Source organism: Grammomys surdaster, unplaced genomic scaffold (genome assembly GCF_004785775.1).
Source record: "Grammomys surdaster isolate TR1022 unplaced genomic scaffold, NIH_TR_1.0 170, whole genome shotgun sequence".
Lineage (NCBI taxonomy): Eukaryota > Metazoa > Chordata > Mammalia > Rodentia > Muridae > Grammomys > Grammomys surdaster.
This window is the reverse complement of record NW_021604618.1, coordinates 2397044-2422464: the sequence shown is the minus strand read 5'-3', so window position 1 is coordinate 2422464 and position 25421 is coordinate 2397044. Positions and strand designations below refer to the sequence as shown.

The following is a 25421-nucleotide window of genomic DNA, read 5'->3' as shown; positions in this document are numbered from 1 at the left end:
TCAGTAGCCTTTGGTGGCCTATAATTCTCCATCTAGTGGTGGTACTATATAATTTCTCCCATCTACATTGTCCACTGATGTTGTATTTACTTGAACTGTGAATATTGCTCAAAGGCTCAAGTGCTTGACACACAGGCATGAGACCTCAAGTTCGGATTGCTAATGCCAGTGAAGTGAGATAGGCAGAGGACATGGAGTTGAAAGTTCAATGAAAGACCCTGTCTCAAAAAATAAAGAACCATAGAGGAAGAAAGCAAGTGCTCATCTTCACAACTCCCTCCGGCACGCAATACCCCACCTATACATACCTCACACACACCATAGTAATAAAAATAATTCTCAGAGCTCAGAAATTTCACCAGTGTGTTCAAAGCCAAATAATTTTAAAGGTGATTTCTGTTTGTTTTCATTTGTTATAAGTATAATCATGACCTATGAAATCACAGCCAAGGACTTGAAGTCCTAATGTGCATTTTTTATATTGGTATTTCTTTTAGAAGTATTCTGTGAATCATGGGCTTTAATTCTGATCTGATCATCCAAAGAATGCTTCACCTGAGCTGAATGCTGTTTCAGATGATAGTTCTCCAAGAAATGGAGGCACCTCTTGAGTCTTCAGATAGTTCTTTCTGCACAAAACAGGAAATGTCTCTGTATTCTACACCCGTATTTTGTTCTGACATTTTTTTCCCCAAAGTTTTCAAAACTCAGCTCATCCATAAAGTCTTCTACGATCAAGACGGAAGCCACCCAGACATTCTGTTAATATCCTCAGTGTGATTGATATTTCTCTCCTTCAGTGTAGCAAGATAGCATATGTGTATATGTGGGCAAGTGTATATATCTTTATGTTAATGTGCATCTGCTCATCCCATCTCTACCATCTACCATTAAGATATTAAATTCCCAGGGTCTGTTCTTTCTTTCCTTCACAGAAAAAGACATTTATTAACCCAGTAATCCCTGTGTCTAATGCTGTGGCCGGGTGTTCAATAAACATGCATTAAATGAACGAGTGGGTGCTTAATGACGACAGTGATGACTCTGAAGGAAAATCTCCCCTCACACACAAAGAAAATAAGATCATGTACAAACATAACTGCAAATAGCTTGCTTCCTCAAGTGGACTGTTTTTAAGCACTCTCAGGTGAAGCGTACAATAGAATGACTGAGACTTAGCAGGTGATTTTCTCTTCACTCCGGCTTTCCCAATAGCTATAGTTCCAAACACAGCACACGTAAAGTGGGAATTTTTTTCCCTAGAAAATAATGCTGCATTCTTTTGTGTGGCATTGCTTTTCAAAGCCATTTATCTCTTCTCCCTTATCACAGATATGTTTCTGGGGCTAAAGGCAAAGGAAGGGAAATGAACAAGGGATCCTAACTTTCCAACATCCCTGTTTTGTTATAAAAAAAAATACTGAGTGAGAGATGATGTGCTTAGGCCTACTGTGACTAGATATCCCAGGGAAGGGTGGTACCTAAGGGAATCTTCCCCTTCTCTGAGGAACAAAGATGTGGGTAAATGATTTGCAATGGTCAGACTGGGAGGAGAAAAGGAACTGGAGCTGTGATTGGGATGTAAACTGAACAAAATACCCCACAAAACTGATATTCTGAGTCATATCAGATACTTCCCTTGCTACAACTTTTTATCACCTTTTTGAATTATTATTGTTATATTACTCTACTGCAAGCTGGGCCTAATGATATATACCTTTAATTCCATGATTTCGGTTGTAGAAGCAGGAGGATTAGCAGTTCAAGATTATCCCAGCTATATAATAAGACTAGCCTAGACTGTATTAGTCACAAAAAGCAAAATAAAGAAAAACAGCATAAAACTACAAAACCAAAGAGCAATAAACACTTCCAATTATTATAAAATGTAAACACTATAAACATCCTCTCTCTATAAGCTAAAGCAGTCAAACCTTCAGAGAGTTTGAATTGCTTTACACATATTTTAATCTTAATTTTATCCTATATTTTGACTCATCTTTGAGTGACTACATCAGCTACTATCTTTCAAGGTCTTTAACCTTGAAATTAGGGTGATTAGGATGAAAGGGAACAGTGGATAAATGATAGACTGCATTTAAAGAAGCCAAATTTCAGTTGTATGCATAGAAAGACCCTCACTGTTGCTACAATCTGCCATTGTTCCCATACAATCATAATGACAAGTGACTAGAGTAAGTCGACTTTGTGAACAGAAGATTCATTTAAAACTTCCAAAAGGGATTATCAACGTTTTATGACCCTGCATAGATCCATACAAAACTGTAAAATGAAATGGTGTTGGGAAATTGAGAGTAAGACACTGCTCACGTCTTTGTCTTCTGTATGAAAGAACGCCGTCTATAAATTAGAACAGTTTAATAGACACTGATGGCACTTTCTATATGCCTAGAAACTGAGGAGTTCCAGTATTTGTATAAAGTGGCGCATAAAGGCATTCACTTGTTCTCAGTTTTTTAGTTATAAGTATAATGAATGCTTAAGGATTTTTTAGCAATACAATGACACTTTCACTGAATAGATGTCCCCCTCTTTGTGTGATACATATAATATAATCTTGCACAATTGAAATATCATTACTGTAACTCCTCTCTGTTTCTCATCCACTCTTCTCACATTGACCCAAATGATCATCACTCCAAAAATGTCACTATGCTAAAGAAGAATACAGAGATTATCTGTTTCTTCTCTATCATTCTGATAGGCCATTTTTAGTCCTTAGTCTTGGAAGCACATTTTGTTTTTTTGCTTAATAAATTCCGTAATTTATCTAAAGTGTTTATTTTTGTTAGTTGTCTCTCTTTGTGTAGTTTGTAGATGTTAAAATACACAGTTCTGTAATTTATGAAAACAAGCAGAAATTATTATGACAGTTGTGGACTAACTCTGGGAGTCATGGATCAAAACTTTCCCAGGAAATTTTGATAATTTTACATGTCTGTGGTGGAGGATAATCTGCATTAAAAAGATCTGAGTAAAGCAGCAACAGATATTCCCCATGACCCATGATCTTCCTAGGCATAGACCCTGTACTCGGCAAATTTGCTGTACTAATGATGATTTTCTTCTGTGGGGAAGGCCTAAGATTCAGTTAAGGAAGTTGTACTTCTTTCCCGGGAAAATGGTATTGGAGCATGTAGGGTCTGGTGCTGTGTAAGATAATTGTTGTCTTTTCTTCTTGTCTTAGTCACTGCTCTATTGAAGTGAATACACATTATGACCAATCAACTCTCATAAAGAAAAACATTTAATTAGGGGGATTGCTTATATTTTCAGTGGTTTAGTTTATTATCCTTTTTTTTTTTTAATCCTAATGGTAGAGAACATGGAAATACAGCACTGTAGAAGTAGCTGAGAAGTACATTCTTATCTGGTGATCAACAGAGAATAGTCCTGGGCCATTCTTGCACAGGTTTTTGAAACACACATAGACACATGCAAATATATCTTTACAAGAAGATAACAAGTATGTTGTTGTGTTTAATATAAGGAACAGTGAGAAATCATTTTGTTACTGATCCTCTTGCCTTAATATTTCCTATTTCTCTTCTGTACACCTATAAGTTTATTTAATCTCTATTTTTAAAATAGAAAGCTTAAAAAATATAATAGAACTACTTATATGCATTCTATAATTATATATTCATATTATACATAATTTTAAAATATGTATAAAATTGTTGACATTACTCACATTATTTCTGCATCAGAATTTTTGAAATGAGTATTACAATACAATCTTCTGTATATATCCAAAGTAAAAGAAAAATTATGAATAATATTTGAATGTTTTATTATGTTCATATACCACATCATAAAATATTGTATATTATAGAAATGGATTTTTGCAACATAGTGTAACTACTTTCAATGCAGTCAAATGTTTCTCCATTTACATACATATCCATTTTCACATATGTGTTCATGATCTATTTTTGATTTCTTTTTTTCCTTAGGGAATATTATGCAGGCTATTAGAAAAGCCCGTCATGTGGTCCATCATAGACCTGTCTATTGGTCTTTCAGAGACATATTTTAACAAGAAATTTTAAGTCAAAGTCAAGCATATTTTGGTATAAATACCAAATTGTTTCCAGAAGGGTTATGTCCAATTATTCTTTCAACAGGAGTTTATGAAAGTGTTCTCCTACTACCACGGTGAGTTTGATCATTTAAAATAAAGAGCAAGAAGGAGGGTCACAACAGGACACAAAAATTTCCTGAGTAGGGCCATATTAGATTTATGGGAAAAGATTTGTTAAACAGGATCTTATAGGAGTGTGGACATATTTCTTTATTACCAAGAACTCTATGAATCAGTTGTAGTAACAATTCAACTTCTACCAGACCCTGCACAGTTCAGAGACAACCCTGAACAGGGAAAAGAAACTACACATTTTGCTATTGAAAACAAAATACTGATTCCACTTCCCTTCCACCCCTGCCTGGTCCTTTGGGCTGGGGCAGACAAAGAGTTGGTCTGCTCCTGTGGAGATACTGAATCCTCAGCCATCCTAGAGGAGCCACTGCACTCAGAGCAGCCGGTAAGAACTCCATCTCACTCCCTAAGCCCCAGAGATACATCTGGGAGCCAGGGACATTCAGGACACACCAGCTACCCAAACACTGCCCCTCGGGAATTCCACTTCCCTTCCACCCCTGCCTGGTCCTTTGGGCTGGGACAGACACAGAGTTGGTCTGCTCCTGTGGAGATACTGAATCCTCAGCCATCCTAGAGGAGCCACTGCACTCAGAGCAGCAGACACCAAGGTGGTTTGCACTTGGGAGACCTCATATCTGGAGCCATCCTAGAGGAACCACTGCACCCAGAGCAGAAGGATTTCCAGATCCAAGAGGTGGCCTGAGTCCCAGGAGTTCTTCGACCCAGGAGATTAGGAGCATAAGACCACAGAGACATCTGGACTCTGAGGAGTTCTGTAACAAGCAAGATAAATGGAAATACAGACTCCAGTATTACACAGTGAGGACAGGTAACACTAGAGTTAACGAGATGGCGAAAGGCAAGCGCAAGAACATAAGCAACAGAAACCAAAGTTTCTTGGCACCATCAGTACCAAGTTCTCCCAATATAGCAAGCCCTGGACACCCCATCACACCAGAAAAGCAGGATTCAGAATTAAAATCATTTCTCATGATGATGATAGAGGATTTTAAGAAGGATATAAGTAACTTCCTTAAAGAAATACAGGAGAGTACAAGTAAACAGATAGAAGCCCTTAAAGAGGAATCACAGAAATCCCTTAAAGAAATGCAAGAAAACACAAAGAAGGAATTAAACAAAAACATTCAGGATCTGAAAATGGAAATAGAAACAATAAAGAAAGCCCAAAGGGAGACAACCATGGAGATAGAAAACCTAAGAAAGAGATCCGGAGTCATAGATGCAAGCATCACCAACCGAATATAAGAGATAGAAGAGAGAATCTCAAATGCAGAAGATATGGTGGAAAATATTAACACAGTTGTCAAAGAAAATGCAAAATGCAAAAAACTCCTAACTCAAAACATCCAGGAAATCCAGGACACAATGAGAAGACCAAACCTAAGGATAATAGGTATAGATGAGAATGAAGATTCCCGACTTAAAGGGACAGTAAATATCTTCAACAAAATTATTGAGGAAAACTTCCCCAACCTAAAGAACAAGATGCCCATAAATATACAAGAAGCCTACAGAACACCAAATAGACTAGACCAGAAAAGAAATACCTCCCGTCACATAATAATCAAAACATCAGATGCACAAAACAAAGAAAAAATACTAAAAGCAGTAAGGGAAAAAGGTCAAGTAACATACAAAGGCAGACCTATAAGAATTACACCAGACTTCTCACCAGAGACTATAAAAGCCAGAAGAGCCTGGACGGACATCATACAGACCCTAAGAGAACACAATTGCCAGCCCAGATTACTATACCCAGCAAAACTCTCAATCACTATAGATGGTGAAACCAAGATATTCCATGACAAAACCAAATTTGCACAATATCTTCCCACAAACCCAGCACTTCAAAGGATAATTGATGGAAAACACCAACACAAGGAGGGAAACTACAACCTAGAAAAAGCAAGGAAGTAATCTTCTGACAACCCCAAAAGAAGATAACTATACAAACATAATTCTACCTCTAATAACAAAAATAACAGGAAGCCACAATCATTTTTCCTTAATATCTCTTAACATCAATGGTCTCAATTCCCCCCAAAAAAGATGCAGACTATCAGACTGGATACACAAATAGGACCCAGAATTTTGCTGCATACAAGAAACGCACCTCAGTGACAAAGACAGAAACTACCTCAGAATAAAAGGGTGGAAAACAATTTTCCAAGCCAATGGTCCCAAAAACAAGCTGGAGTAGCCATTCTAATATCAAATAAAATCGACTTTCATCCAAAATTAGTCAAAAAAGATAAGGAAGGACACTTCATACTCATCAAAGGAGAAATCTACCAAGGTGAACTCTCAATTCTGAACATCTATGCTCCAAATGCTAGGGCACCTACATACATAAAAGAAACTACTAAAGCACAAAACACACATTACACCACACACAATAATACTGGGGGATTTCAACACCCCACTCTCAGCAATGGACAGATCATGGAAACAGAAACCAAACCGAGAAACTTTGACATTAACAGAAGTTATGAACCAAATGGACTTAACAGACATCTATAGAACATTTCATCCTAAAGCAAAAGAATATACCTTTTTCTCAGCATCTCATGGTACCTTCTCCAAAATAGACCATATAATTGGTCACAAAACAAGCCTCTACAGATACAAAAAGATTGAAATAATCCCTTGCATCTTATCAGATCACCACGGACTAAGACTGGTCTTTAATAATGACAAAACCAATGGAAAACCCATGTGCACATGGAAACTGAACAACTCTCTACTCAATGATGACTTGGGCAAAGAAGAAATAAAAAAAGAAATTAAAGACTTTTTAGAATTCAATGAAAATGAGGACACATCATACCAAATCTTGTGGGACTCCATGAAGGCAGTGCTAAGAGGAAAGCTCATAGCTCTAAGTGCCTACAAAAAGAAACTGGAGAAAGCACACACTAACAACTTGACAGCACAACTAAAAGCTCTAGAACAAAAAGAAGCAAATACACCCAGGAGGAGTATAAGGCAGGAAATAATCAAACTCAGGGCTGAAATCAACCAAATAGAAACAGAAAGAAGAATACAAAATATCAACAAAACCAGAAGCTGGTTCTTTGAGAAAATCAACAAGATAGATAAACCGTTAGCCAGATTAACCAGAGGGCACAGAGACAGCATCCAAATTAATAAAATCAGAACTGAAAAGGGAGACATAACAACAGAAACTGAAGAAATTCAAAAAATCATCAGATCCTACTACAAAGGCCTATACTCAACAAAACTGGAAAACCTGGATGAAATGGACAACTTCCTAGACAGATACCAGGTACCGAAGTTAAACCAGGAGCAGATAAACCATCTAAATAGTCCCATAACCCCTCAGGAAATAGCAGCAGTCATTAAAAGTCTTCCCACTAAAAAAAGCTAAGGACCAGATGGTTTTAGTGCTGAATTCTATCAGACCTTCAAGGAAGACCTAATACCAATTCTCTTCAAACTATTCCACAAAATAGAAACAGAAGGAACACTACCCAGTTCGTTCTATGAAGCTATAATTACACTCATACCCAAACCCCACAAAGACCCGAGAAAGAAAGAGAACTTCAGACCAATCTCCCTTATGAACATCGATGCAAAAATACTCAATAAAATTCTAGCAAACCGAATCCAAGAGCATATCAAAACAATCATCCATCATGATCAGGTAGGTTTTATCCCAGGAATGCAGGGATGGTTCAATATTTGGAAATCCATCAATGTAATCCACTATATAAACATACTCAAAGAAAAAAACCACATGATCATCTCCCTAGATGCTGAGAAAGCAATTGACAAAATTCAGCATCCCTTCATGATAAAAGTCTTGGAAAGATCAGGAATTCAAGGCCCCTACCTAAACATAGTAAAAGCAATTTACAGCAAACCAGTAGCCAACATCAAGCTAAATGGAGAGAAACTTGAAACAATCCCACTAAGATCAGGGACTAGACAAGGCTGCCCACTCTTCCCCTACCTATTCAATATAGTACTGGAAGTCCTAGCCAGAGCAATTAGACAACAAAAAGAAGTCAAAGGGATACAAATAGGAAAGGAAGAATTCAAAATGTCACTATTTGCAGATGATAGGATAGTATACATAAGTGACCCCCAAACTTCCACCAGAGAACTCCTAAACCTGATAAACAATTTCAGCAAATTGGCTGGTTATAAAATCAACTCAAACAAATCAGTAGCCTGCCTCTACATGAAAGATAAACAGACTGAAAAAGAGATTAGGGAAATGACACCCTTCACACTAGTTGCAAATAATATAAAATACCTTGGTGTGAATCTAACCAAGCAAGTGAAAGACCTGTAAGACAAGGACTTCCAGTCTCTGAAGAAAGAAATCGAAGAAGAGCTCAGAAGATGGTAAGATCTCCCATGCTCACGGATTGGCAGGATTAATATAATAAAAATGGCCATCTTGCCAAAAGCAATCTACAGATTCAATGCAATCCCCATTAAAATCCCAACTCAATTCTTCACAGAGTTAGAAAAGGAAATTCTCAAATTCATATGGAATAACAAAAAATCCAGGATAGCGAAAACTATTCTCAACAATAAAAGAACTTCGGGAGGAATCACCATCCCTGACCTCAAGCTGTACTACAGAGCAATAGTGATAAAAACTACCTGGTATTGGTACAGAGACAGGCAGGAAGATCAATGGAATAGAATTGAAGACCCAGAAATGAACCCACACTCCTATGGTCACTTGATCTTTGACAAAGGAGCTAAAACTGTCCAGTGGAAAAAGGACAGCATTTTCAACAAATGGTGCTGGTTCAACTGGAGGACAACATGTAGAAGAATGAAAATTGATCCATTCTTGTCCCCTTGTACAAAGCTCAAGTCTAAGTGGATAAAGGACCGCCACATAAAACCAGATACACTGAAACTAATAGAAGAGAAGGTGGGGAAGACCCTCGAATACTTGGGCACAGGGGAAATGTTCCTGAACAGAACACCAATGGCTTATGATCTAAGATCAAGAATTGACAAATGGGACTTCATAAAATTGCAAAGTTTCTGTAAGGCAAAGGACACTGTCAATAGGACAAAACAACAACCAAAAAATTTGGAAAAGATCTTTAACAATCCTACATCTGATAGAGGACTAATATCCAATATATACAAAGAACTGAAGAAATTAGACTCCAGACAACCAAATAACCCTATTAAATAATGGAGTATAGAGATTAACAAAGAATTATCAACGGAGGAAACTCGAATGGCTGAGAAGCACCTAAAGAAATGTTCAGCATCCTTGGTCATCAGGGAAATGCAAATCAAAACAACCCTGAGATTCCATCTCACACCTGTCAGAATGGCTAAGATTAAAAACTCAGGTGATAGTAGATGCTGGCAAGGGTGTGGAGAAAGAGGAACACTCCTTCATTGTTGGTGGGACTGCAAGATGGTGCAACTACTTTGGAAATCAGTGTGACAGTTCCTCATAAAATTGGACATTGCATTACCTGAGGATCCAGCTATACCACTCCTAGGCATATACCCAGAAGATGCTCGAACATATAACAAGGACATATTCTCAACTATGTTCATAGCAGCCTTATTTATAATAGCCAGGAGCTGGGAAGAACCCAGATGTTCTTCAGCTAAGGAATGGATTTAAAAAATGTGGTATATTTACACAATGGAGTATTACTCAGCTATTAAAAACAATGAATTTGAGAGTTTCCAAGGTAAATGGATGGAACTAGAAGTTATCATCCTGAGTGAAGTAAGCCAATCACAAAAGAACACACATGGTATTCACTCACTGATTATTGGATATTAGCCCAGAACCTTGAAATGCCCAAGATGCAACTCACAGGCCACATGAAACTCATGAAGAAGGAAGACCAAGTGGGGGTGATTCGGTCCTTCTTAGAAGGAGCAACAAAATACTCAAGGGAGCAAATATGGAGACAAAGTGTGGGACAGAAATTGAAGGAGGGGCTGTCTGAAGACCATTCCACCTGAGTATCCATCTCATGTGCAGTCACCAAAGGTAGATGCTGATGTGGAAGTCAGGAAGTGCATGCTGATAAGAGCCTGATATGGATGACTCCTCAGAGGTCTTGAAGAGTCTGACATATTCAGAGGCAAATGCTCACAACTAGCCATTGAACTGATAATGGGATTCTCAATGGAGGAGTTAGAGTGAAGGCCATTGGAGCTGAAAGGGTTTGTGGCCCCATGAGGAGAGCAACAATACCAACCAACCACAGTTCCTAGGGTCCAAACCACCAGCTGGGGAGCACTTATGGAGGGATCCAGGGCTTCAGCTGAATAGGTAAGAGTGGAGGGCCCTGCCAGGCATAGGTAGAAGAAGAGATCCTTGACTTTGTGAAGGCTGGAAGCCCCAGAGGGTGGGAATTTTGAGGGTGGGGAGGTGGGAGTGGGGGGGGGGTAGGCAGGGGTTACATCCACAGAGAAGAAGGAGGAGGGGTGAGGGGAAGGGGGTTCCTGGATGGGTGGTGGATGGGGTAAGGGGAAAACATATGAAATATAAATAAAACATCCAATAAAAATCAATCAATCAATCAATCAATAAATAAATAAATAAAAGAAAACAAAATACCATGGTTGTGATAATAGTAAATATACTTTTCAGTTTTTAGTTCTTTCTGACTAGGGGGTATGGGGTATACTACTGTTTCTTTTGAACATACCTATCTCATTTTAAATCTGGGGAACAGGAGATTATATATATATATATATATACATATATATATATATATTCACAAAGAATAAATAAACAGGATTCTATTTGTTTCTAAATACAAATGTCAATCATAAAATAACAGCTACTGCAATTTAACCATGTACATGACTGTTTCAATGACTATTTCATGAATGTAAACCAGGAACATGACACTGCTAATTGGAACATACCAATTCAATCTGGGACCTTGACCATTTAACAACCTTTCAGAGCACAACAATCCTCAGTCCTATTAGAAAGAAAAATAAGTGGCAGTGTTGATAGGCCTCACTCCTACTGGACAGATATCTAACGGGTAACAAACCGAAGGCCGATGCTTGTGGACAGCAGACAAGGAAGAGCTGTGGTACTTGCTCAAGTAAGTGGCTATATTATATTAATTTCCTATAGATTTTAAGAATTTTCTGTAAATATTCAAACTTTACTATAGAAGCTGTTTTGCATTTATTTCACTAAGTAATTCTAAATTTGATCAGAATTATTTATGTGTCTTAAAGAAAATAGAAGTTAGCATGTTCTTCCATTTATGTGATTTTGTGCTGTTGTGATTCATTATTGTCCAGAAACTTATTAATTTTGAACTTACTATATTATTTCGAATATATCGCCTAGAAATAAATTCAGTCTTCATTTAATCTTCTGTAAAATAAATTATTATTTCATTTTATGGTAAGCTAAAATGATATTGTAATGGCTATCACACAGGAGCTGGAAGTTGGAACAGTTGGTGGAGAAAGAGGAACACTCCTCCACTGTTGGTGGGACTGCAAGATGGTGCAACCACTTTGGAAATCAGTCTGGCAGTTCCTTAGATAATTGGACATAGCATTACCTGAGGATCCAGCTATACCACTCCTGGGCATATACCCAGAAGGTGCTCTAACATATAACAAGGACATATGCTCAACTATATTCATAGCAACCTTATTTATAATAGCCAGAAGCTGGAAAGAACCCAGATGTCCTTCAAGAGAGGAATGGATTCAAAAAATGTGGTACATTTACACAATGGAGTATTACTCAGGTATTAAAAACAATGAATTTGAGAAATTCCTAGGTAAATGGATGGAACTAGAAAATATCATCCTGAGTGAGGTAAGCCAATCACAAAAGAACACACATGGTATTCACTCACTGATTATTGGATATTAGCTCAGAACCTTGAAATGCCCAAGATTCAAGTCACAGGCCACATGAAGCTCATGAAAAAGGAAGACCAAGTGGGGGTGCTTCGGTCCTTCTTAGAAGGAGTGTCAAGAGCCATAATGGGACAAGCTAATAATTAGCAGTTGATCATCCTGAAATGCTTGCCTCGGATTATTATATAATCTGCAACAAGTGTTCCCCATCAGCAAGGCTGTTTCTGGACATATTTTAGGAAAGATACTGCTTTTAATATGCTTTTCCTATTATTATTATTATTATTATTATTATTAAACATACATAACAATCACTAAGCAATAGCACTCCGCTTTGAAGCAGATCTCTACAGACCCACGAAGATGTACTGACTTGTAGTGATGCTATATAGACAAATAGATGACTTCTTAAGTTTTAATGATGATCCTATAAGAATTCCTAAAATTATATCTATGATTATTTAGCTCTTTTTATAGTGTGATTGGTATTACATCCCTCTCTGTTAGTCAAAACTGCTATGAGAACTCTGCCAGTCTCCCAAGTGTCATCAGTTAACAGCCCTTAGATAGTAACCAGATTCTCTCCTGCTCAGAGCACATTCCAAGGTGGTTGTAAAACAATTAACCAAAGGTCACTAAAAGGGAACTCATGATTTATTAAAGGTGCTAGGACAGAAGAGAAAATATTGCCTGGGTTTATCTATACAAAACTTCACTAATTTCTTAGTTATAGTTTTAAACCTTCGGTGAGACTGTGGTGCTAGACAGGTGATGGATGTTTAGTCAGATAATTACTCATAATGGATATGCATGTAAACATTCTCTGTAGTAAACTTCTATTTCAATTTATGATTTGAATTTTGGTGTGAACTTGTGATGAACTTTGTAACATGTGATCAGGTACTCCGAATGATGTATAAGACAAAGGGACGTTGGTTAGCGGTCTCTTCACTTCACTTTCTCTCTCTCACTTCCTCTCTCCCTCTTCTTTCTCCTCTCTCTCCCTTCCTCTTTCTTCCCTGCTTAGATTTTCTCCACTTAGAATTTTCCTTTGTTAGAGGTTTTTTTTTTTTTTTTTTTTTTTTACCTTTCCCTACTTTATCTTTTAGCTAGCTTTCATAGGAAAGTTTTTACACTTATTAATAAACTACAATAACTTCTTTAAGTGTCTTTTCTTCCTGCGACCTCAAACCAACAGGCCTACGTTAGAGCCTGGCAGTGCCTGCAGAGAGAGTACTAAGGATATTTGCCTAATTCTCTGCTGTCCCTGGGCTGATATGTTAAGTGCCAGAAACTGCAGTTTCTGGATAGAGGATACCAGAAGGCAGGCCAGCTACAGTAGCCTAACCCTAGGTCTTACCCACTGCCTACGCTCTTCCCACCCCCCTCGGCTGCCTCAAGAAGAACTGACCAGAGGAGAAGAGAGAAAATCACCTTCTCCTCCCACCAAGCCAGGGATGGCTCCTGGCAAAGGAGCAACAAAATACTCAAGGGAGCAAATATGGAGACAAAGTGAGGGACAGAAACTGAAGGAGAAGCTGTCTGGAGACCATTCCACCTGGGTATCCATTCCATGTGCAGTCACCAAAGGTATATGCTGATGTGGAAGTCAGGAAGTGCATGCTGATAAGAGCCTGATATAGATGTCTCCTTAGAAGTCTGCAAGAGTCTGACATATTTAGAGGCAGATGCTCACAACTAGCCATTGAACTGATCATGGGGTTCCCAATGGAGGAGTTAGAGTGAAGACTGTGGGAGCTGAAAGGGTTTGTGGCCCCATGAGGAGAGCAATGATACCAACCAACTAGAGCTCCCAGAGTCTAAGCCACCAGCCTGGGAGCACTTAGGGAGGCATCCATGGCTCCAGCTGTATATGTAAGGGTGGAGGGCCCTGTCAGGCATAGGTGGGAGAAGAGATCCTTGGCCTCATGAAGGCTAGACGCCCCAGTGGGTGGGAATTTGAGGGTGGGGAGGTAGGGGGGTAGGTAGGGGTACATCCGCAGAGAAGCAGGAGGAGGGGTGAGGGGATAGGGGGTTCCTGGGTGGGAGGGGATGGGGTAAGGGGAAAACATATGAAACGTAAATAAAACATCCAATAAAAAAATATAAAAAAAATGTTGTGAACATAAGCTAATTCCCTAGCATCCTCCAAGAAAAGCCAAATGGATCTCTTGTGCTCACTTCCAAAACAGTCTACCTGAAACATTACATCAAGATCCAGGAAGAGACCCTGTCTCAAAAGAAAATGAAGAGTGATTAAGGAAGACAAACTATGTGGGCCTGTGGCTTCCAATTGCATGAACATATATGTACATATACTGACCTCGACACATCCAAACATGTACCAACATGCATTCAAAAGGCTCTTAAAGTACAAAGGTAAATGAGAAAGCAGATTCATTTCAAATTAGATGGGGATACATATGCATCAGTAATTATCCCACTAATTCAAGAAATTATTTCTCTATAGGTACTAAATTTTAACAATTAGCACAGTTCTGCTTTTACTTAATTTGGAGAAACACTTGAATCTTAAGATTGCAGTCTTCCTGAAGAATCATGTTTGTATCTTTTCAGAAGAGACTAATGCCACAGCTCTTCAGGGGTTGATTTTAGTTTACCAGAAAAGTTGATCTCTTTAGGTGGGTTTCTGATAAACAAGAACCACCTTTAATCTTCCCCAGTGGTCAACAGCTGTAGTCAGGGGCACCTAGTTCCCACACAATGTGAACAGCCTTTATTAGCTGAAGGACCCCACCCTGCTGATATAAATCTGCTTGCTTTGCTTCCATTTTGCCCTCCTCTCCTCTTTCTCTGAGAGATGAACTTGGAAGATTGAACCTTAGTAAAGCTTTACTTTTCTACCTATGGAGAGGTTTAGTTTGGTGGTTTCACTGTGTCCTCTTTTACAGACTTTGGAACTTTGGATTAGAAAGGCGATTGAGTGTTGTCATTGGTGTTTTAGGGCAGTTCTAGTAGATACCTGGAAGACAGTAATTATGAGAACAACATGGATATGGAGACCCAGATGAAGAATTTTCAGATGGGAAGGATATTAGCAAGTTGGCCTAGAGACCATTCTTGTGATATTTTGCCAATGTGGCTGCCTTCTTCTCTTGTCTGAAAATTCTCCACGAGGTTAATTTGAAAATCTTTTTAATTAAAAAAAGCCTAGAATTGATGTGTCACATGGCTATTAGTGATAACTGTGTTGCAGATCTACAGTAAAAAAAGAGCAAGCAGGGCAAAAGCATTACAAAATGTACAGTTTGAGAAGAAAAAATAGAACCTGGAACTTTTTTAATGTTGGAGCCATATTCCATGCTCAAGAGATGAGAAATTTAAGGAAAAGCTTTAGGAGAAATGGAATAAAAGAAGAGGCACCATCAGGGAAAGAACTCATTCAGCTAAGCTTGCAACATGTGAAAATTAAAGGTTATTCAACAAAGGAAACTATCAATAATTCAAAACTTATATGAAAGTATGTCTTGAAAAGGATCAGTTTCCAGCCCTAGAAGGCAGCAGAATTTGGCAGCTTTAGCCAAGTACTTCCGGCTTTATCCAAAAGATACAGGTGTAAAGGGGTTGGGAAATCTTCCTTAAAGGTTAAGAAAAGCTGCTGAGGCTACACATTTGGCAGGCGACTTTCTGGGGAGGAGGAGGAGGGAGGAGGCTGAGAGGCTGTTGCCTGAATATGTGAAGGTAAAGCCTAAATTGTGCTGGAGACCCCAAGAAGTTGAAGGTGCCAGACCCATGGATTCCTGCCAAGAAGAGCTGCAGACAAGGTCTGGCTCTAGCTCAAGAGAAAGCATTGTGCTGCATTCAACAAAGCTGGAAGGGGTGGGAGTTCTGGAGAGCCACATAGTGCCAGAAACGGATGTAAAGGATTTAGAAGTTGCCCTGCTGGGTTTCAGCTTTAATTTTTAGTCCAGTATTTTCTCACTGCTCACCATTTCCTCCCTTATGGAATGTTCATGTATATTCTGCACAATTGTATGTTGGAAGTATATAATTTTTTTTCTTTTATAGGGAGTTACATTTAAGAGATTTCCTTGAGATTTTGGATTTTGTCAGTCTTGTGATTGTAAAAGAATATGTGGATTTTTGATGTTGTACTAGACACATTTTGAATTATGATAGGGCTGAAAATCTATGGGACCCAGAAAGTGGAATGTGGTAGTGTGAAAATGGCCCTCATTGGTTCAAATATTTGAATGTTTGGTTGATGTACTGTTTGGGAAAGTTTACAAAGTACTACCCTATAGAAGCAGGTGTGGCACTCAAAATGGACCCTAATTGAATGCGTTGTTTTATAAGCTGGGTTGGTGATGATGTTTCTTTATTGCAGTAGAACAGTGACTAAGAAGCATGATTACAAAATGGTGTCTTTTTTGATAAATATTGTGTTGTATTTTAAATGGAAAATATTTCTGCTTTATACTCTAGTTGGCTGGAAATGAGAAATCAGACTTTTCTTAAATATCAGCATATTATATTCTCTGAAGGAGCAGAGACAATTGAAAGGATTGACCATGTCTTTGTAGAATAGTGATCAATCGGTAGGAAAGGATCTTTTATAAATTTAAGCAAAAGTATATAGAACCATTTTCAGATTTATATGAGTGTAAAAAATAAAGTTATGATTAACTTATGAACCATTTGATATCCTTAAAAGATACCTAGAAAAACTTTGCTAATAATCAAAATTTCAAATTGCCCTGTAAACACTCTTTTGGCAAACAACTTATGTTTTTTTATGGTAAGCATGCATTTGTTACACATGTTTACAAGTAATATATTACACATGCTGAACTGTGTGAAGCAAAAAGTATATTAAAGACAGATTCCATATCTTGAAAATAAACTTCTCTGATTCTGATGATTGTTACTCATGATATATTCTACAGTGGAGTAGTAAATTAAATATTTGCTCTTCTTTAATGAAATGCCAAATGGGTAAAACTATTAGAATTTTATCTTCTGATATTTTAGCCCAATTAAGAATATAACCCAAAATTTAATTCACTCAAATGACAAAAATGAAGTTATTTTTTCTTGAATGTTTTTGAGCCTCAACTAAAGAAACACAAATATGTATAAACAGGTCCTTTTTCTCTTAAAGCAGTGTTCCACAATCTGTTGGTCTTGAGCCCCTTGGGGTTCACATATCAGATATCCCATTTATCCAATATTTACATTATACTTCAATGCAATAGAAAATTTTCTGTTCTGAAGTAGCAAAAATTAATTTATGATTGGGGATCACTACAGTATTAGAAACTCTATTAAAGCATTAGGAAAATCAAAAGCCATTGACCTAGAGACAGTGTTAGGTAAGCATGCAGTGGGGGATGGCACATGATCGAACTCTTTTTCTTTAGTCTACAGTCCTAGATCCACACAGTTATTTTGCTTCATTTTAAAAGCATTAATCCTTTTCACTTGCTTAAATATATCCTTTCACTTAGATTAATTTTTACTTACAAATAAAATCTAAAATCATATATAGTTTATTAAAGCAGATCCTCAAATTTCCACTGAAATTGGTATATTAAGGAATTAGCTAAGGTCACTTACTATATTTATAAACTCTTGCCTTCACAAATGCTGCAAATAATAATTGAATAGTATATTATGACCACTTATAAAATTATTTCACTGGCATTTTTGCATTTAAAACATGGTTAAGATCACAAATGGTTGTGGTTTACTGTGCTGCCATCAGCTGCAGAGTATCAAAGAGTGCTTTCGGTAGTACTGGAAAAGCATCACATCAAGAAGGTAGCTGGTTAAAATGTGGAAGAAGATATGACTTTATTATTAAATGGGGAAGCATCTTGGTGCCCTGACTCTTTCTATAACCCCTCATTCAAGTTATCTTAATATGGTAGTAAGTGATGAAAATCATGATAGAATCCTGTCTCTCTTCTTTGTGCCAGGTCCCTCCATTTATCTTGTTTGATGACAAAGAGTAGAATGGCGCTGGTAAGCAACTCAACCCAAAGGCAGTCCTAAATGTGAGAAAGTCTATCTTTGTAACAACTTGTTACTGGTCCTCTATTTGTGTATTCTTTACAAATACTCAACCTCATCCTCTCCTTAGCATATACAGCAAGTAAGTAAGTTCTAAGGATAACAAGGACTTGAACTTACCTTAAAGGGTGTCTATCTGGTTTTTCTCTTCCTGAGAGAATTCACAAAAGTAATATACATGTTATGGATCTCTACTGGTGATGTTTCTTCACACCTGCAAAGAACAATACAAAGATCAATTTTAAATTACAACATATGAAGGAAGACAAACTTAGGGTCTGATATGCCTGCTTATTTCAAGTTCTTAGTAGAATTATTGCAAATGACAAAACAGCCATTGTTCATTACCCTGTGACTAGTCAATTTAAATATGGGTAAAATAAGGCAACTCCATGTACAGTTACAGGTAATTATTTATTCTGTTACATATAGTTATTCAAGGTCCTTTGCCCAAGTTTAGCCATCCTTGATTTTTATTAGTCTTTCATTTCTCTGTCAAATTTCAGTGTGTTTTATTGTTGGATGTGTATTATAGAAATATTATTGGGGAATAATTTTATATAAATAACAGGTATGCAAAAATAGGAGAGACTTCTTTCTCTTTTCTTTTGACTTTAGCTGCAATTAATAATTTGTTGTAACTCTAATAGCTAAACAGAACTAAAACAATAGAAAATCAGGGCTGATTTTGTAGTTTGGTTGTTGGTTAGCACACATGAAGGATCAGGTTCAATTCCCAATATGTTTTCATATGTAAATATACAAGTAAGTGTGTTAATTAGTACCAGAAATCTATATGACAATTGTAATGCATCAGTCTAATGTAGGAACAAAAAATAGGCAAACAAAAATATTTAAGTAAATGTTATGTCTGGGTACAATTTTTCCCTATAATAATAGGAAAGTAATTTTGAAGGTATTTCAAATCACTGAATCTTAAGGTTCTTTCCTTCTATCAGAAAGAATACTGTATAAAATTGTTACTAAAGCCATGTATCATAGAGGAGGACCTGCTACCTCTACTTTCCTAGAGCAGTATAATTCCTAGTGATACTCTAAATAATTATACTATAGATAAGCATGAATCTGACCACTTATCAAAGGAGCTTTTTTTTTTCAGCTGAAGTTCAACATTATAGAAAACGATACACAGTCAAAATTCAATTCAAAACAGACAAGGGAACCCATTCTCACGGATACATCTGCAACATAACTCCTTTACCTGAGGTTCAGGGAACATCTACAAAAAGGCCTGGAGTATTTAAAAGCCAGAAGAATTGGAAATCTGCTCTAAAATTATTTTTTTCTAGCTATGACAGTGAAGCCATACCCATAAAATCTCAATCATGTGGTTGCCCAAACAAGTCTTAAATAATTATGACAACTTTCCCAAAGTAGTTAAGAGAAACTTGTGGGCCATCAACCCTTGATGATGAGCTACATTCAAGTAACAGTTGCTGTGGGAGGAAGATTTTGTATTCCCCAACGATGAATGCGCTCATTGGTTATTCAAAACCAGTGAAAATATAATTGCCAAAGAAGAAGAGATCACACATTTAGGAGGGACTGGGCTTTAGACATTGGAAGAATAGGAAGAAAGAAAGAAAATGAAGAACGGATGCAATTATATATATATTTTTTAGATTGTTTTTATTTATTTATTGTATGTAAGTACACTGTAGCTGTCTTCAGACACCCATATGAGGGCATCAGATCTCATTGTAGATGGTTGTGAGCCACCATGTGGTTGCTGGGATTTGAACTCATGACCTCTAGGAGAGCAGTCAGTGCTCTTAACCACTGAGCCATCTCACCAGCCCGCAATTATATTTTTTAAATACAAAAATATTCTAAATACACAGAGAGGTAGCTCAATTGTTAGAGTCTTTCCTATTAAGCATGAAGCACTAGGTTTGATCCCTAGAATATCATAAAATAGTTGAAGTAGGATATACTTGTCTTATTACTCAATAGGTGGAAACAGAAAGATCAATAGTTCAATGTCCTCTTTGGGCACATAGAAAGTTGGAGGTCAGTCTGGCGCACATACAACACAGTCACAGAAAAAAAAAGAACTCACAAAGTTATGACTTTTTCTCTCATTTTCCTTTTAAGAACATTATTTGTTTCTGTAATAATTTGAGGCAAAGGTCTCATGTTTGTATGAGGGAATTTTTATAAGCTATGGGCATATATCTACTGACTTTCATCTTTATGTGCAATTAATTATGGACAAATATTACCAAGATAGCTATGATTAATTGACATGACATTCACATACCAATTTGGAAAATCAAAACAAACAAAAAAAAACAATAAAAAAAACAACCCCAAAATTCTGCTTGTAGAAATTTAGCAATTTTTAAAATTCAGAACATTAAAATAACTTTGTTTCAACTGGAAGTTAATAGTCCAGATGTCTAACTGTGCTTATAAGGGACAAAGCTTGGAAATCAGAAAAGATCTGAAAAACACTGAGAGAGTCACAAAATAGCTTACAGTGGTGGCTTGTGTTTGTTAGTTTTGGTTTTGAATATTTTTAGGTTTCTCTAACCGGTCAAGAAAAATTAGTTCCGATCAAAGATGCACATCTAATTGTTATTTCATGTCTTTGTCTTTCCCAAGCAGAATGGATTCCTGAATTTAAGAACTGAATGTTTGCTGAAATCATAATTCCCAAGGAGAATTTTCATTCTGACTGATCAAGTTTATTCCCTGCCTTGCTGAAACAAAGAAGGGAAATTTCAATATGTTTTATGCCTCAGACTCTGAACTAAACTGTCCACATATCTCAAAAATTAAGCCTTCTACCTATTATGAAAAAAAACCTGAACCATGTTTTCTATTTTGTTGATAAGGAAACTGAGGCATAGATGTTTAATTTATTTTTTAGGCAAGAGAAAAGGAGCATAGCTGACATATATGACTGACTACCCAGCGCATGTGCCTTCCTATTTCATATTTCTTGCATCCTGTCAGTTCAAGGTAGGATCGCTCTCCCTGAACACATTTATTGCCGCATCTTCTAGTGCCCCCTATATTCAGTTTCACTGGCCTCAACATGGTTGCTTCAGAATTTGATAAGGGGTTTAGTAATATTTTACTTATTTATATTAACTTATAATAACAAAAATGGGCCAGTTCCTTCTACTGTTGCTGTAGGGATCAAACTATGAAGATTTTACAAATTCCTTGGTTGAATTAGTGTCTGGAAAGAATGTACAAATAACACTATTGTCATCACCATTATTATCATGATCATCATTTTAACTTATATGTTGACCTTATGTAATATCTTTTGTAAATTGCATTTTCCATTATAGATAATATATGTGTGTATGTGTTCATAAACATATATACACAACTTCATATAATGTAATAATATAACCTAATAAAAGAAAATTCAGTCAATTTTTTAACAACTACCCAGTACTCAATAAATCAGTCTTGACACCTTTACTTTTTCCTTTCCCAGGAAAAGAGGGAAAAAACAAGCTACTAATCTCTCCATATCATTGAAAGGCAATATTCAGTATTCTCAGAGAACAGGCTATGAAGGCAATGTGCTCAAAACTGTCCAAGATTACTGTGCTCATTTGCAGAGACCATTACAGTTTATTTTATTTTTAAGCATCTCATGTCTGAGTATTGTATTGACGTCATTGTCATCCCTTCCACTCTCCCTACAGTACCTCTTATGATCCCCTATTAATTCTCCAGTTCATGACTTCTTTCTTGCTTATTGTTGTTATATTCTCTCTCTTTCTCTCTCTCTCTCTCTCTCTCTCTCTCTCTCTCTCTCTCTCTCTCTCCCTCCCTCCCTCCCTCCCTCCCTCCCTCCCTCTCTCTCTCTCTCTCTGTCTCTCACACCCACATGCTTGCACACAAACACACAGAAACACACACACACACACAGACACACACACATACACAGAAACACACACATGTTCACTTATACTTGTTTTTCCACATATGAGGATAACGTATCAGGAGGCTCCACCATTATCTCTCAGCAGCCATTATTTATCTTAATGTTTCCATGGGGCAAGGTCTTATAAGATTTCCTTCATCCATGTTGGCACATCATAGAGCAGGTCTTGTTCAAGAAACTGTAGTTTTATGATTTTTTTAATAAAGCAAATGGTGTGTGTGCTTGTGTGTGTGTCCAAAACAAATCAAACCAAAAATCAATAAAAGAATAAAAGATAGTCAAGTTTTCACTTGATTATAATCAGTTTGTGTGAAGAAATGTCCATTTGGATACTGCTGTTAGAGAACTCAGTTACGAAATATTCACATAAAGAGTTCCAAATCAGTGTGATATATTTTGAGTTTATATTAACATTTAGATTAATGAGAAATTCAACTTGAATTATGAGCTTTGGATGCTTGAGTTCTCTCCTTGCCAGCTTGGAATGTGGTCTGTTGATTCACCTTCTAGTCTAATCAACAGATTCCAGTATTCATGTATTTCTAGTGCCAGAGGATTTTCAGGTGGGTGAGGGGGGCATACTGACATCAACATCGAAAGATTTAGTTCTTAACTGTGATGGATGTGAAATGTGTCCAACAGTTGCAGACATCTTCCCTGTAGTGCAATTTTCCATAAATAATTGCTAAGAAAGGGAATTCTTTATCAATATAGGTTATAACTTCTTCATGAAGAAGTTATAGCTATTCATTAGTTATTTCTGGAGACTCTACTCTGTACTGCAGGCTGCTTTAAATCTTCACACATTCTTCTTCCGGGAACTCATTTTCGATTCTATGTTCTCATACACACACTCAGAATAATATGAAAAAGTTTATGATTAAAGATGTCACAGTGAGCGCTGTCTTAAAATGTAAATTAAACATTAGTCAAATAAGGGAAAGCAAGTCTTAAAATGGGGACTCTCTGAGAGAATATTATACCATCTCTTCAATGAACCTGGAATGCAGAATAATGATTTTAAGATAAGTCAAACACACACACAAACACACACAAACACACACAAACACACACAAACACACTCTATGCATTAGGGAGTATATAATATATAAGGGATATTATGTATCATATATATATGTATATATGAAGTAACAATTTAATATACATAGTTGGTTAGAGATTAATTCATACAAACATTTTAATATACTAAAAATTTTGAATACTTTCCTTAAAATTAAACTGGTGCAGAATTACTGGTGGGCTTTAAGTCAGCCATACTTAAGAAGTATTTATCCAGCTATAGTACAGAGAATGGATGAAAAGTGAGCATGTCTTTCTTTATAACATTGTCAGATGATAAAGTGGCCCTTACATACCAGATTAAAACTATAAACAAAGACCGACAAACAGACAGACACTCAGACAGACAGAAAGGAGAATGTTAGACTTAAATGATGCAAATCCTCATGGCTTTTCTTTTTACATGGAACAAAAAGGACAATGAAAGTCTAGAGATGATCACATTCTGTCTGAACTCTACAACTCTCACTCATAGTTTTTAAAAGCTATACAAGAACACTTAATATGTTCAAGAAGAGTACTAGATCTTATGATAGCAGGATCAAGAACAGAGACATGTTCCTACCAGAAATCTAATTTTAATAATACATGAGGAGGAATATTGAGTAATAAAAGCTTTATAAGACAGTAACAAAAAAATATTTGGAAATAGGGTAATCTTCTAATAAGCATGTTGTATTTGAACATATTTGTTTAACCCTGAAGTGGATGGATCCTGCAAAGAAATACAAATCTTTAGAGTCAAAGCTTGGCATTTTCCTTTTATGACAAACTGATTGACAAGAACTTGTGACTCTATCCTTTTTCTGTAAAATGAAGGTTAACATTCCACTTAATATACTTTTTTTTTCTAATTAGCCTGGTATTAGCATATAGGACCTCTCAAATTCACGACAGCTGTGATTGTCATTTTTAGACTATTGCTGTTATATTCAATGGGTATCTTGGTTCTGAAAAGATGCTTTGAGCATAACTTTTAGAATTAGGCCTAAGAAATAAAACTACTCAAACTTGTAAAAAAAATTTAAGATGTACTATTTCCCAGACAGAGTGAACTTCAGTACAGAATTCTAGAACTGACCTTGGCGTTAAAATATATTCAACTTGAAACTTATTCAATACAGAAGAATTCCATTAGTTTCAGTTTGACCCTGAGAAAAAGCAGATCAGGTATCAAATTAGGGGTTAAATGAACATGCATTTGGCTATTGGAAAAGCCACATTTGAGAAATAGTTATTAATTTATTTTTAATTTGAGAATTCCTGGTCACCAAGCTAATGATGATCATTAGTGGCATACACGGCTCTTTAGAAACCACTGATGTGTCATTCATCGTCATTACTAATGTTAGAAAGAAGTTTTCACTGACAGCATTAACAGTATTCAGCGTAAGTGAATTGATTTGGGTAGAACTGGGACACTGTTTACATAGTGATATAACTTAAGGACATCAGGGGCCAGAAGTAAGCAGAATTAAGCTGGATGCATCACCATAAGTGTGATCTACTTGTGATTCTGCATTCATTGATTAGAGAGAAATCACAAGAAAATAAAACAATTGTAAGTGTGAATTCTGCCTCAGAATTCATGGAATGTCATTGCATGTTCAGCATAGACTATATAGACTAAAGGTTTTGTACTTAAATACAGTTACAAGTATGACTATCTAAGAAACATTCTGGTATTTAGCAAAATCAAGCCAGCAGTACTGTTTTACTGTTAACTGATGTTTCAGTTAAGGTTTTATCTTTGTGAAGAGACACCAAGACCGCAACAACTCTTATAAAGAAAACATTCAATTTGGGATTGGCTTACAGTTTCAAAGGTTACATGGGAGCTTGCAGGCAGACATGTAACTGGAAATGGATCTTGATCTGAAGGCATTAAGGAGGGACTTTGTGCCACACTGAGCATAGCTTGAACATAGGAGAACTCAAAGCATGTCCCCTACAATGACACACTTCCTCCAAAAAGGCCATACGTACTAATAGTGCTGTACTCTATTGATGAAGCATTCAAACACATAAGTCTACAGATGTCATTCCTATTCCAATCACCCAAGACAACTGGTCATGAGAGAATGGCTTTAAAGAAATATAGTTTATTTGCCTATGTGTGGTACAGAAATAAAATCAGCTTTCATTATTTCACAATATTTAACATATCCAAATGTTATTAGTAAAGACTTGCATATATAGAGTAAGGGAAATGCTATTAGAAATTGGACTTGGAGATGGAGGCAGGAGACAGAGAATGAGGGCGCTGGCCACTCCGGGGAACATTGCTGGGTTTTATTCTCTTTG

General features: G+C 36.8%; 1 protein-coding gene across 2 annotated transcripts in view; it reads right to left on the bottom strand.

Annotated features, from left to right (window-relative positions):
• The window catches only part of Lrrc4c (leucine rich repeat containing 4C), a 1217207-nt gene that overhangs the window by 178931 nt on the left and 1012855 nt on the right, over positions 1-25421 (bottom strand). For both annotated transcript variants that reach the window (XM_028766993.1, XM_028766994.1), the window contains one exon: positions 18227-18320. The gene's annotated coding sequence lies outside the window, so the exon portion shown is untranslated. The remainder of the gene's footprint in view (positions 1-18226; positions 18321-25421) is intronic.